The sequence below is a fragment of the Xenopus laevis genome, chromosome 8S, assembly GCF_017654675.1.
Source record: "Xenopus laevis strain J_2021 chromosome 8S, Xenopus_laevis_v10.1, whole genome shotgun sequence".
Lineage (NCBI taxonomy): Eukaryota > Metazoa > Chordata > Amphibia > Anura > Pipidae > Xenopus > Xenopus laevis.
The window spans coordinates 38,681,500-38,693,747 of NC_054386.1; the positions used below are offsets into that span (position 1 = coordinate 38,681,500).

General features: G+C 43.4%; 1 protein-coding gene across 3 annotated transcripts in view; it reads right to left on the minus strand.

Annotated features, from left to right (window-relative positions):
* avpr2.S (arginine vasopressin receptor 2 (nephrogenic diabetes insipidus) S homeolog) overlaps window positions 1-6,507 on the minus strand; it is a 450,241-nt gene extending 443,734 nt beyond the window's left edge. Inside the window, exon 1 of one of the 3 annotated variants that reach the window (XM_041575354.1) lies at window positions 6,001-6,507. The gene's annotated coding sequence lies outside the window, so the exon portion shown is untranslated. The other 2 variants (XM_041575355.1, XM_041575353.1) reach the window with 2 other exon arrangements.
* Window positions 6,508-12,248: the final 5,741 nt, after the last annotated feature.

The window sequence follows — 12,248 nt, forward strand, 5'->3', positions numbered from 1 at the left end:
GGGCATTTTAGATGGTGACTTACTATGTCTCCTTATATCTAGACAGGGCTTCAGGGAGAACCTTGATGAGGGCAGAATGAGCATCCAAACCGAAGAGAGCAAGAAATGTCCATTTCTGACTTCCATTATGATTTTTACAGCTAGTATAGTGCCTGCTAAGAATTTGAATAGCTGATTCTCCATAAAGTAACGTTTCCCTTTCTTTACTACAAATAAGTTATCCCCTTGTCACCTGCATTCAGTGCAGTCATATATGGTACAGCTACAGGGGACCCATTGTTGGTGCTGCTGTTAACTGCTACTTCAAGCAATATCCAGATTGCTTTGGACTCTGGGAGTGGTAGTGATAAATCAGCAGATAAATTTCAGGTTTGACGCCCAAGCTAATGGAGGGGTGCAAAATCTCTTTCTGGAAAGTGGAGTGCAGTAATGCACAGCAAGTTGCCTTGCACACTGAAGTTTGTAGTTCATGACAGCTGGAGCATGACACCACTACTAAATGAAGTCACACCTTTGTACTGTAGCTACACCATAATGCACTCTAACAGCACTTAAAGAGGAAGAAGTTATACACAACATCCCTAGCTACCAGCTTTGTGTTCCCGACCTGAGGGAGCATGCCATGGATTAAATAGCACAATAAAGATATAAAAGTGGATTTAATTAGAATGGAATGAGACCATTTGGAAGGATATTAAAGCAATTAATTTGCAATAAAAGCTTAAATTATGAAGGAGATTCGGTACAGCTATCATGTTAATGGAATGGAAATGTGACCATCAGGAAGATTGCACACTTACAGTAGAGATGGGCAGCCTATAGAGTGCCACAACCTTATGTTTTTGCTGGATAGTGGAAGTTGTATTTAAAAACAGATGAGGGTGACCATCGTTTATGTCTTGTTCTACTGATTAACAGGATCTTATGAATGGAATAAAGGGCAAAGCTTTTGATTTAGTGCATTTTGTAGCTTGATGGGTGAGGGATAAAGTGAAATGCATAATTCACAATGATAATTGTCATGAAAGTACTCCAAGCTCTTTTTTAGGCAACTCCAACTCCAGTCAAAATGAATAGAGGGGTGACTTTAAGTGTTGTATCCCCCCCACACCGATCAAGCTATTAATTTAACCCATGCGTCATGCCTTAAAGGTGCCACTGCTGCAGCCCTCCTCCAAATGCAAAACTTTCCAAACATGCCTGCACACTGCTTTGAGACAAAAGGTAATCAAAAACTTGTTGCATGGTGTTAAGTGCAGCACCAGAAGGAGGAGATCATTTCATTGTGGAATTAAGTGACAACAGATGAGGTTACATATCCTATTAGTGTTTTTCTGCACCAAACAGACACTGCCCAGTGACTTTACCTGTCCTTGTCATTAAAGTAAGGAAAATTACATGTACTTTACTGTATTTCATGTTTAAAAAACATTGATAAGAAGTTCCTTCTATATTATGTTATACATGAGGGCAAGAAGCACAAGCAATTGAAAATGCCTGGAATATGTGGACATATCATATTCACTTGCAATTTATCTTTACAAGGCTTTTTGGCAGGGGCTGAACTAGAGAGGAAGCATCTAGGGGGAACCAGGGGGTATATGGGGACCCGCGAGGCCCAAATAATGGGCAATTTCAACATATATTGGTAAAATAGAGCAACCTCTGGATATGTTGTGGGCCCTAATATTAATTTGCTGTGGGGCCCAATAACATCTAGTTACACCACTACTTTTTGGGAAAGCTCACAAAGCTAGGATTCCACTCAACCCAACAGAATGGGCAGGACTTTGACAACATGGCCAACAAAATGGCTAACTGAAACAGAGCTGATAAACACAAAGCAATAAGAGCAGGAGAGAAAAAACAATTCAGAACTAGCATTCTTTTGTTGGTGTTTGTAGCCTTTCAATGTGGACTTGAAAAGCACTCTTGAATCTAAAAACTCTACCAGTTCAAGAACATGTGGCTGAGGTATAAAACTTGTACAGACATAATAACTAGGACCAGGATTCCTATAATTGGCTGCCCCTGGATGCCCTGCCCCAACATGTAGTGGTACCTTCCTCCAGCTAATTAAATAGTGGGGACAGCGACCTCAGGCTGATTTACCTTGTTGTTGGCTCTACGTTTCCCTTTCTTTAACTCTAACTGCATTGTTATTGTATCTCATCTTCTCTTTGCTTCTGGGTTGAGAATCTCAATAAACTGTTACCCTTCTAATAGGAGGGAAAATGTGTGACTGTCTTCCTTGTGCTTGTGTCTCTTTCCTACATATAAAGAACAAATCATCTGAGCCCATCTAACTCTGGTTTATTGAGGTGGAATGGATCTCTGTTTATTAGCAGTACTAAGAAGACTATTTGCCGCCAAGACACCTTCGCTGGACCTTCTATACTTCTAACCTCCACTGGGTTGCTGTTGTACAACACAATTGCAGCCGCTATATTGCTTCCCTTAACTGAGCTATTTGTTCATAAACAACAATATCAACAGGAACTTTATTATGAATGATATAGGCAGTGTTGTAACCATATATCAATGGGATCAATGTCCTTAAAGCCACAGTGAATAAAATTTGTTTTAGAAATATAAATTTGAATTCTGCCTCACTGTATCACTGGGCTCCTCAGTATCTAGTGGGTTTGGAGACTCTTATTTTTTCCTTTGCTGAGGTCAGATATGGACACCCATTTATTCACTTAATCTTGTCTAATCCCTCTACTGGTCCATTCCCTCAAAAGCCTTTACCACTCTGTAAAACAGCTGTGGCTAATGTACAAAAAACAATCATGCCTTTCACGTGTTGTGTGGGCTACATGGAATCCAATACCTTTCTGTGCTTACCCCTTTGTAAAAAGAGCCTGAGAACTAGACTGCAGGATTAAACAAACAGACTGAGTTACAGCTGTTGTCCCAGGGAGGTACTGCTACTCAGTTCCCTAGGGGGTTGCAAGCTAGGTGTCAGGAATATATGGGGGCACAACAAATAAGCAACAATTTGTTTTTTGTAGGGAATGTGTTTTTAACTGTCCTTTAAAGTATGGTTTTTTAACCCTTTGTTTTAATATAAATTAAAACGTATGTTTTAACCTCTTTTCGCGCCATCACTGGGGGAAACGGCGTGAGAATTATATAGTAGAAATGGGATAATAGACTCTGAAAAGGGACTGCGGCTGTAGGATAGAATGTATAGTAGGGAGAGATTGTGCCTATAGTAGCAGTGTGGTAATAGTCTTTGGGAAGGTAGTCTGACTGTGGGATAGCGGGTATAGTAGGGAGAGATGGTGCCTATATTAGCAGTGAGATAATAGTCTCTGGGAAGGGGCTGTGGGATAGCAGGTATTGTAGGGAGAGATGGTGCTTATAGTAGCAGTGGGATAATAGACACTGGGAAGGGACTGTGGTTGTTGGTTAGCAGGTATAGTAGGGAGAGATGGTGCCTATAGTAGCAGTAGGGATAATAGTCCCTGGGAAGGGGCTGTGGGATAGCTGGTATAGTAGGTAGAGATGGTGCCTATAGTAACAGTGGGATAATAGTCGCTGGGAAGGGACTGTGGGATAGCAGGTATAGTAGGGAGAGATGGTGCCTATAGTAACAGTGGGATAATAGACTCTGGAAAGGGACTGCGGCTGTGGGATAGAAGGTATAGTAGGGAGAGATTGTGCCTATAGTAGCAGTGTGGTAAGTCTTTGGGAAGGTAGTTTGACTGTGGAATAACAGGTATAGTAGGGAGAGATGGTGCCTATAGTAGCAATGGGGATAATAGTCTCTGGCAAGGGACTGTGGCTGTGGGATAGCAGGTATAGTAGGGAGCGATGGTGCCTATAGTAGCAATGGGGATAATAGTCTCTGGCAAGGGACTGTGGCTGTGGGATAGCAGGTATAGTAGGGAGAGATTGTGCCTATAGTAGCAAAGGGGATAATAGTCACTGGGAAGGGAGTGTGACTGTGTGATAGCAGGTATAGTAGGGAGAGATGGTGCCTATAGTAGCAGTGAGATAATAGTCTCTGGGAAGGGGCTGTGGCATAGCAGGTATAGTATGGAGAGATGGTGCTTATAGTAGCAGTGGGATAATAGTCTCTGGGAAGGGACTGTGGGATAGGAGACAAGGTAGAGAGATGGAGCCTGTAGAAGATTAGAGCGCACAAACATACAATAACTGGAAACAGACTGTCAAAGCTTACAGCAGAAAGCTGCACCGCCTAAACACAACTCACAATAAGTGGGAAATTGAACAATTCTTTCCCTTTATGTGTTTGTTCGCTGTAAATGGATTTTTTCCCCCTTTAACTCCCAGAGCGTTGTAGTCGGTTACCATAGAAACCTTAAACACTCGAGAAAAGAATTTAAATAATTTTTAGCTGGTAGAAAACACAGCTAAAAATAACATGAAGCGCTGATGAGGAATTCAGCAGAACAGAAATAGATATCAGTAGCAAATAGTGCAAATATAACAGGCATCGGCCTCATTGACAGAGAAGGACAAATGACTGTGCAGTGATACTCGGTAAGAAATTGGGAAAAGATTAGTAACGGATTGTTCCTGCACACAATCAGAAATTCTAGGAATTTAAAGGACAAATTAAATTTGGACAAATTTGTGTAAGGGAAATGTAGACTCTGAGGCTCCTTCCTAACATACACCAGGATTGAGGCTTTGTACTTCCAGTCTGAGGGCTGATCCTGCTCACTATACTCACAGGACAGGCAAATCAGATAAAGGCTGCTTGATGGAGCAGACACGCCATCCAGTGGTCAAAGCCTGGTACTGCAGCTATCCAATGTCAAAAGTTAAAGGGGTGGTTCACCTTGAAGTTAACTTTTGGCTTTATATAGAATAGTGAGTAGTGATGAGCAAAATGTTTTGTCACGGCTCGCCGCAAATGAGATTCCAATGAGTGAAAAAAAAATTTCTGTCAAAAAAAATCATCAGACAAAGACTTCTATATGCATTTGGCGAGTTTTTTGCAGTTTCACAAAATTTCGGCAAAACTGGTCACATTCTCCCATCACTAATAGCTGGTTCTAAGCAACTTTTCAATTAGTCATTTTTGAATTATTTGCTTCTGATTCAATCTAGCTTTCAAATGGAGGGTCACTGACCCCATTTAAAAAAACAAACAAATAAGCCAACACTTTTATTGTTATTGCTACTTATTACTCATCTGTCTCTTCAATTAGAAGGTACTGTTTTATTATTACAACAATACAGTTTATTGTTGTTATATACTTGAAAATGTATACATTGTCCATTGGTTTTTTTTTGGCAACAGCCCTTTTGTCTGCAATAGAGAATTGTCGCTGACAATCTCTTCTAAACATACTGCATCTTAACTAAAAGAATTGTACTTTAATATGTTGGAAAACCAATAAAAAGATTGGATAAAAACAAGCAAACTGAGACTATGGGTCATTGCCTTTTTGTAATGAGCTTTCTGGATAATAGGTCTCCACATAACGGATCCTGTGTGAAATACCTTACTATTGCTGGGTGGGCACAGTTCCTACAGCATGTCAATGGGTGGTACAGGTACTCAGCATGTAATACCGGCCTGTTTTTGGCTCAGGCATGCCAGTTAATGCACCAGCATTGTGCCACCAATTGGGGGGACAAAGCCTAAAGCAGAGAATGGCCTTCCATGCCATATATAGTAAGTAAGGTGCAATGAGCAACTGCACTATTCACACAGGTACCATGAATAACAATTTATTAAATCCTTCCACTTGTAGGCATTTCCCCTAAATACAGAATATATACACTCTCTGAACAAGGAACCCTTAATATTCTCCCATCTATAATGACTGCCCAATGACTCACCCCTGTACCTTCTCAGTGTTTCAATCCACAAAACTGTTCCCTGGTTCCTCTGGGTTCTTAGCCCAATTCCCACACTCAGAACTTCCAGCCGACTAATTAATCTGCAGGTGCAACTCTGCTGAAGGTTAACCCCTAGGCCGGGGAATAGGAAAGTTAGCAAGTGGGAAAATAGCCCACCTCAAGCTGTTCAACCTGTTACATCCAATATATCTTTTGCTGGCTTCCTATTCTGGCAGATGTATTAATAAATATAAATGATTCCAGCACAAACAAAGGGTGACCGTCTCAGCATCTCAATCCCTAGAACTGTTCCCTGGTTCCTCTGGGTTCTGAGCTCAATTCCCACACCCAGAACTGCCTGTCGATTAATTATTCTGCAGGTGCAACTTCCTAGTATCCTGCTGTACAGGGGGCATAGGAACGTTACTCAGAGGGAAAATAGCCCCCTTCAAGCTGATCAACGTGTTATATCCATTATATCTTTTGGGGGGGCTCCCTATTTTTGGGAAAATATAGCCCACCTCAGATTATAGTGTTTATTTACAATGAAGTGCAAGATGCACCAGATGCAAAGTCCCATGTATCTTGCCCCCAATGCAAACTGATGCCCCCACAGGTATGGGACCTGTTATACAGAATGCTCGGGACTTGGGGTATTCCTTATTGGAAGCAAAACCAGCCTATTATGTTTATTTAATGTTTACATGATTTTCATTCATGCAGTTCATGGTATATCTAGTATAAGTAATTCAACAGCAACTGGACTTACTGGGTAATTTTTAAAGACGTTTCACTACTCCAGTATCGGACTGGCCCACTGGGATACCAGGAAAACTCCCGGTGTCCCAGGTGTCAGTGGCCCCTCCTCCTTCTAACCATTTGGCCTAATTCATGGTCCTTCTTTAAGGGGCTCAATATTGGAAGAATAGAGTATAGTAAGTTGAGATAAAAGACTAGGAGAATAAAGAGGTTGAGTGAGGAGAGAAGGAATAGATTTGAAATATTTTATTTGGTTTTCACAATAAACCATAAAAATCAATATAACAAATAGTATGCAGAATAAGAAGATTAATACAATGACATTAAACAGAATGTATAATTTACAATGAAGTAATATGTAAAATAAAATAGAAACTAACAAGAACTAACTATCACTAACTAAGCCAGTGGACGCATAGACATTCTTAATAGAAAAAGAAGAAAGAAAAAGCCCATTGTCTTGGGAATGTCAGATAACCCCCCCTATGAACATTTTACAGTTGAAGAAACTGAGATATTTGACTTCTAGTATTGGAGTTACAGAACTCAAAGTAAGGAGACCATATAAGTCTAAATGATTCTTTGGAATTATTTCCTTTAGTTTTTACTAATAAAGCTTCCTGCCAACCAAGCTGGTTCATATAAGCCATTGTGTCTGTAATTGAGGGAGACTCATTTTGTAGCCAACAGTTAAATAAAGCCTTTCTGGAGGCAGCCAAAAATAAAATTGTCAATATTTTATTATCTTGGGACTTAAATTCTATATAGGAGAGAAGGAATAATAGTTTGGAAAGTGGACACACAGTCTAAGATTTTCTGGTGGGATACTGCATTATGGCAAGTCCTTGGCACATAAACTCTTCCACTAATCCAATCGCTGCTCATATGAGTAGTGAAATGTCTTCAATGATTACTCAGCCAGTCCAGCTGTTCTAGAATTACTTATACTAGACATTATCTGCGATACTGAGAGTTTTAGATTAATGACAGATGGAGAGCCACAGCTGACACTTTACTAACAGTAGACGAGGGATAAACGTCAACCCATCAAATTCAACCTCCTTCTCTAGGTAAAATCTGCCTAACTTTGTTCTTTCTCCTTTAAAACAGCATTATCAAGAGATCAGGGGCAATCCTGCCTAATTTGCCCCCCGCCTCCCCACGGGAATCACCTTCAGCGCCGGACGGGGGTCAGGGGGTTGAAAACCGTAAATTCGGCTCTTAGTTACCAGGAGCGGCATTTTTGCCGCCCCTGGCAACCAGGGGGCGCTGTCGGCTGAGGCGAGTGCCTCAACTCGCCTCATTAGAGAAGCGCCCCTGCAAGAGATTCATTTCAACAGGCGCAGATTTGTGGTGAGGCCACAAAGGCCCTGGCCTAGGGCAGCAAGATTTTAGGAGCAGTGTACTGCCAAGCAGCAATCTTAGTAGCAGTGGGGAAGCGTATTCCTATATAACGAAGTTTTCACAAAGTTTGTGACACAGTAGACACACAGTCTGATTGGACCATTTGTCCCACTATTACCCCTGCAGGTGTAAATTTGAAAAGTACCTTGTCCTTTTACCCGATCCAATATAGAGGAAAATATGCAGAACTTTTTCAGAAATTGGTAGAACAAGACCTGGAAACTCTAGCAAAGAAAGTCAAACAAAAACCCAATATGAACTGTAGTAATAGTAATTTGAATAAAGAGAAACGGATGGCTTTAAAAGAGTTAAAAGAAAACATGGATATCAAAATTAAAGACTCTGATAAAGGGGGCTCAGTAGTTGTGATGAATAGACTTGAATATTTTAATGAGTGCTCTAGATAATTAGATGATTGTGAAACATATGAACCTTTACATGGTGGTCCAACAGGAGATTTCAGACTAATACTTGAACAAATTTTTCATTTTGGGGTATTGGTTGGGATCTTCACTAAGGATCAGCTTGAAGATATAATAATTGGCACTCCTAAGATCCCGATTTTTCACATACTACCCAAAGTCCACAAAGGACTAGAGAATTAAAGGGAGACCTATCATTTCTGGGATAGACAGTCTAAATGAAAAATTGTCCTCAGTTATTGATACCTTACTACAGCCTATTGTTAAAATGTTACCCTCTTTTTTGAGAGATACAGGAAATTACTTGCAAATTGTATAAAACATAGTATGGGATGATAATTTCAGTTGGATGATGTTGGATGTCGTCTCGTTATATACAAGCATTGAGCATACTACAAGTTTAAAGGCAATACAATTTTGGCTGCAATATTCCCATATATATGATGAGACCACACAGGATTTTATCTTATTCAGCATTGAATATCTTCTAACACACAATTACTTTATGTTTGAGGTGGTTTTCTACCTCCAGAGACGTGGCACGGCAATGGGAGCAAAGTTTGCACCAACCTATGCCAACCTAGTAATGGGTTGGTGGGAGCGGTTCCGCGTCTATGGAGGTGACAACCCCTTGTCACGATGAGCGCTCGGCGCTCCCTACCTTCCTCCCGGCGCGGTGGCGGATCCAAGATGGCGGCGCCCAGGACTACACATGGGCGCAAGGGCGCCGGAGCGCCAGCGCAGTGACATCACGCGCTGTGGCGCCAAACTCAAACATATAAGGACGCCGGAGACCCGGGTTCGATGCCCAAGTATAGCTCAATATTATATTGTGTTCCTGGGTCTCCCTGCTTGCCTGTTATACCTGTTATTGATCATCTGCCTGTTTCCTGACCTTGAACCTTGCTGCCTGCCATCTTGAACCCTTGCCTGGACTTGACCTCTCTATTGGATTTCCCTTGAATTGTACTTTGCCTGGACTCACTGGAAAAGGACTTCCTCCTTGATCCTTACTACACCCCCCTGTAGGTGCCGCAGGCCCCCGCTGACATTATACTCGGGCCATGGATCCCACTGAGGAAGCTCAGCCAGATTTCGGCAGGGCCTTTCGAGGTCTGCATTCTCGCATGGAGGCGTACGAAGCTCGGCAAAATTATGTCGGACGCACGCTGGAGGCGATTTTGGAAAAGTTATCCATGGTGACGCCGACTACTCCAACGCCGACAACGCCCACGCTAGTTGCTGCCGACATGGCTACACAGTCCTCCACTTCTGGTCCACATATTCCTGCACCGCCTCTCTACAGTGGCGACCCTCAAGCCTGTCGTGGTTTTGTGAATCAGTGCCAGATTCGGTTCGCCCTGCAACCTGCAGAATTTAACTCTGAGCGAGCAAAGGTTGGTTTCGTGATCACTCGTCTGGCAGGGAAAGTGCTCGAATGGGCATCTCCGCACTGGGAGAAGGAGTCTCCTTTAATTGACGATTCCAAAGCCTTTCTTCAAGAATTCTGGACTGTGTTCGTGTAATGGAAAATAAAGAACTCACCTCACGAAACGTCCAAGATGGCGACTTCCTGCTCCACCATGCGGCTCTTCCTGGTTGTGATATGCCTGCGACGGAAACGTGTCGCCCCAGGATTGGTCGCCGGCGACGGAATGGACGCCGGCGTCAAAACGTGCGTCGGCGTCAGGACGTCAACGTGAGGACGCCGGCGTCAGCGTCATGACGTCACGGCGTCAAGTTTTGGCGCCAACCTTGGACTATTTATTCCCATGTTCCCTTTCTGTCCTTGCCCAATTATAGGTCTATTTCGTATAGTTCCTGGGTGTGATTTCTTGATTCTTCTTGTTTACCGTGTACTGACTTCTTGCCTGTTTCATCGATTCTGATTCTTGCCGCCTGTATTGACCATTTGCCTGATTACGACTATTCTTCTGATAAACCCTTTTGTACTGCGAACTTGGTGTTGTGTCTCCTCCTTGGTCCTCACTACAACGGAGCCTTCGGGCCCTGACAGTTCGATGCTCCCGGTCGGGTGGCGACCGCTGCTTCTCGTCTGTTCCAGATCCGCCAAGGAAATCGCAGTGTAGCAGAATATGCCATAGAATTCCGTACTCTAGCTACAGAGACTTGTTGAAACAATGATACCTATCATGCTGCCTTCTACAATGGTCTCTCTATCCGCCTCAAAGATGACCTGGTCTCCCGTGAATTACCCACACAGGTTGAAGACCTCATTGCTTTGTCTGTCAAGGTGGACACTCATCAGAGAGAACATCAAGCTGATAGGGACCGAGTCAAGAAATTTCAACCCATGTTGGCTCCTTGCTTTCAAAGACCTCTATTACCTCTTACCCCCCAGCAGCCTTCTGTTATTCCTCCGGAGGAACCTATGCAAGTCGGAAGAGCTCGTCTCTCTGAACAGGAGAAACTCCGGAGACGTACGGCTGGACTTTGTCTCTACTGTGGTGGGCAATCCCACTTAGCTGTCTCCTGTCCTGTAAAGTTGAAGAATGTTCCTACTCAGAGTAAGACTGGAATTTCTTTTATCAGTGGTGTTTGTTCCAAGTCCTCTGAAAACTCACATCAGTTTCGTGTTCCTTTGCAGATCCTGCTAACCTCCAAGTCAATTCCTGTTTCGGCCTTCCTTGACTCCGGAGCTGCAGGAAACTTTATGGACTTGGCTTTTGCTAAAAAGATTGGTGTTCCTCTATCCTCCGTGTCTCCTCCCATACGAGTTTTCGCCATTGATGGCAGACCCCTCTCCACTGACACCATCACTCTGTCTACTGGTGAATTATCTGTCCAGACTGGAGTACTACATCGGGAGAAGATGTCCTTCCTGATCATTCCTTGTCCCTCCACTCCTGTCGTGTTGGGTTTACCATGGTTACGACTACATAACCCTTCCATTGACTGGTCCTCCAGTCAAATCTCCCGTTGGAGTCTACATTGCCAAGGACATAACTGTCAAGAACAGATACCCCTTACCCCTTATTTCTGAACTTTTCGACCAGCTTAAAGGGGCCAAGGTTTTCTCCAAGTTGGATCTCCGCGGGGCTTACAACCTCATCAGGATCCGAGAGGGCGATGAGTGGAAGACAGCTTTCAATACTCGTGATGGGCATGACGAGTACCTCGTGATGCCCTTCGGCCTCTGCAACGCCCCTGCCGTCTTTCAGGAGTTCGTTAATGATGTCTTTCGGGACCTCCTGGGGAAGTCGGTTGTTGTGTATCTGGATGACATCCTCATCTTCTCTCAAGATTTGGAAACCCATCGCTCCCAAGTCAAACAGGCTCTTTCTCGTCTTAGGGAGAATTCCCTTTTCGCCAAGCTGGAGAAGTGTACCTTTGAAGTTCCTAAGATCTCCTTCCTTGGCTACATCATTTCGTCTGAGGGCTTCGAGATGGATCCTGCCAAGGTATCGGCTATCCAGAAATGGCCACTCCCCCAGAGTACCAAGGCGATCCAGAGGTTCATAGGCTTTGCGAATTATTACCGCCAATTCATTAAAGGCTTTTCTTCCCGCATTGCTCCTATCCTCTCCCTCATCCGCAAAGGAGGGAAGCCCAATTGTTGGCCTCCTGTGGCCCTTGAAGCCTTTCAGTCCCTGAAGGATGCCTTCTTTTCTGCCTCGGTTCTTCGGCACCCTGAGCCTCACCTACCCTTCTTCATTGAAGTTGACGCTTCTGATGTCAGGGCAGGTGCTATCCTTTCCCAGAGACATTCTGCAGATGGTAAGCTCCATCCGTGTGCATACTTCTCCAAGAAGTTTTCCTCCACCGAGCAGAATTACGACATTGGGAATCGTGAGCTTCTGGCTATCAAACTCGCCCTCG